Source organism: Odontesthes bonariensis, unplaced genomic scaffold, assembly GCF_027942865.1.
Source record: "Odontesthes bonariensis isolate fOdoBon6 unplaced genomic scaffold, fOdoBon6.hap1 scaffold_143, whole genome shotgun sequence".
Taxonomy (NCBI): domain Eukaryota; kingdom Metazoa; phylum Chordata; class Actinopteri; order Atheriniformes; family Atherinopsidae; genus Odontesthes; species Odontesthes bonariensis.
The window spans coordinates 20,001-22,897 of record NW_027457378.1 but is presented as its reverse complement, the minus strand read 5'-3'; positions in this window follow the sequence as shown (position 1 = coordinate 22,897).

The window sequence follows — 2,897 nt, the reverse complement described above, 5'->3', positions numbered from 1 at the left end:
AATTTTCTAAGTGCCACATAGTACCAGAGGTGAAAAAGTTTATAGTACCAGGGGTGATAAAGTTTGAAAAAATTTCTGTCAGACAACGGGAAAAGGGGACGATGGGCCGAGTCAGCCCAAGGCCCGCCCCTATTCTCCCACACGACGAGGTTATTAGCAGACGACGAAAACACCATCTGCACGATTTCAGAAACCCAGTTTTCGGAAAAATATCTGAGTACCAGACTGGGACGGTGAATTGATAATCCGAAAGATGACACTTTCCACGGCCTGAAATGATGGAGGAAGGGGGCAAAAGCTCCAGCCTGGCTCCTGGAGGAGGGGTCCAAAGGCAAGAACGTGTGTCCGAGGATGGGTGCAGGAGAGCGGATTCAAGGCGCGGCTGACCGCTAGAAGCTCCAGGCCGGTTCCTGGAAGATGGGAGGCCGACTTTGGCAGAGCATGAGTCCGAGGAAGGTGCTGGAGAGCGGATTCAAGGCGCGGCTGACCGCTGGAAGCTCCAGGCCGGTTCCTGGAAGATGTGAGGCCGACTTTGGCAGAGCATGAGTCCGAGGAAGGTGCTTGAGAGCGGATTCAAGGTGCGGCTGACCGCTAGAAGCTCCAGGCTGGTTCCTGGAAGATGTGAGGCCGACTTCGGCAGAGCATGAGTCCGAGGAAGGTGCTTGAGAGCGGATTCAAGGCGCGGCTGACCGCTAAAGGCTCCAGGCTGGTTCCTGGAAGACGGGAGGCCGGCCTGGAGGAGAATGTGTCCGAGGAAGGTGCTTGAGAGCGGATTCAAGGTGCGGCTGACCGCTGGAAGCTCCAGGCTGGTTCCTGGAAGATGTGAGGCCGACTTTGGCAGAGCATGAGTCCGAGGAAGGTGCTGGAGAGCGGATTCAAGGCGCGGCTGACCGCTAAAGGCTCCAGGCTGGTTCTTTGAAGATGTGAGGCCGGCCTGGAGGAGAATGTGTCCGAGGAAGGTGCTGGAGAGCGGATTCAAGGTGCGGCTGACCGCTGGAAGCTCCAGGCTGGTTCCTGGAAGATGTGAGGCCGACTTTGGCAGAGCATGAGTCCGAGGAAGGTGCTGGAGAGCGGATTCAAGGTGCGGCTGACCGCTAGAAGCTCCAGGCTGGTTCCTGGAAGACGGGAGGCCGACGTTGGCAGAGCATGAGTCCGAGGAAGGTGCTGGAGAGCGGATTCAAGGCGCGGCTGACCGCTGGAAGCTCCAGGCTGGTTCCTGGAAGATGGGAGGCCGACTTTGGCAGAGCATGAGTCCGAGGAAGGTGCTGGAGAGCGGATTCAAGGCGCGGCTGACCGCTGGAAGCTCCAGGCTGGTTCCTGGAAGATGGGAGGCCGACTTTGGCAGAGCATGAGTCCGAGGAAGGTGCTGGAGAGCGGATTCAAGGCGCGGCTGACCGCTGGAAGCTCCAGGCTGGTTCCTGGAAGATGGGAGGCCGACTTTGGCAGAGCATGAGTCCGAGGAAGGTGCTGGAGAGCGGATTCAAGGCTCGGCTGTCCGCTAGGAGCTCCAGGCTGGTTCTTTGAAGATGTGAGGCCGGCCTGGAGGAGAGTGTGTCCGAGATAGGTGCTGGAGAGCGGATTCAAGGCGCGGCTGACCGCTGGAAGCTCCAGGCTGGTTCCTGGAAGATGGGAGGCCGACTTTGGCAGAGCATGAGTCCGAGGAAGGTGCTGGAGAGCGGATTCAAGGCGCGGCTGACCGCTGGAAGCTCCAGGCTGGTTCCTGGAAGATGGGAGGCCGACTTTGGCAGAGCATGAGTCCGAGGAAGGTGCTGGAGAGCGGATTCAAGGCTCGGCTGTCCGCTGGGAGCTCCAGGCTGGTTCTTTGAAGATGTGAGGCCGGCCTGGAGGAGAATGAGTCCGAGGAAGGTGCTGGAGAGCGGATTCAAGGTGCGGCTGACCGCTGGAAGCTCCAGGCTGGTTCTTTGAAGATGTGAGGCCGGCCTGGAGGAGAGTGTGTCCGAGATAGGTGCTGGAGAGCGGATTCAAGGCGCGGCTGACCGCTGGAAGCTCCAGGCTGGTTCCTGGAAGATGGGAGGCCGACTTTGGCAGAGCATGAGTCCGAGGAAGGTGCTGGAGAGCGGATTCAAGGCGCGGCTGACCGCTGGAAGCTCCAGGCTGGTTCCTGGAAGATGGGAGGCCGACTTTGGCAGAGCATGAGTCCGAGGAAGGTGCTGGAGAGCGGATTCAAGGCTCGGCTGTCCGCTGGGAGCTCCAGGCTGGTTCTTTGAAGATGTGAGGCCGGCCTGGAGGAGAATGAGTCCGAGATAGGTGCTGGAGAGCGGATTCAAGGTGCGGCTGACCGCTGGAAGCTCCAGGCTGGTTCTTTGAAGATGTGAGGCCGGCCTGGAGGAGAATGAGTCCGAGATAGGTGCTGGAGAGCGGATTCAAGGTGCGGCTGACCGCTGGAAGCTCCAGGCTGGTTCTTTGAAGATGTGAGGCCGGCCTGGAGGAGAGTGTGTCCGAGATAGGTGCTGGAGAGCGGATTCAAGGCGCGGCTGACCGCTGGAAGCTCCAGGCTGGTTCCTGGAAGATGGGAGGCCGACTTTGGCAGAGCATGAGTCCGAGGAAGGTGCTGGAGAGCGGATTCAAGGCGCGGATGACCGCTGGAAGCTCCAGGCTGGTTCCTGGAAGATGGGAGGCCGACTTTGGCAGAGCATGAGTCCGAGAAAGGTGCTTGAGAGCGGATTCAAGGTGCGGCTGACCGCTAGAAGCTCCAGGCTGGTTCCTGGAAGATGGGAGGCCGACTTTGGCAGAGCTTGAGTCCGAGGAAGGTGCTGGAGAGCGGATTCAAGGTGCGGCTGACCGCTGGAAGCTCCAGGCTGGTTCCTGGAAGATGTGAGGCCGACTTTGGCAGAGCATGAGTCCGAGGAAGGTGCTTGAGAGCGGATTCAAGGTGC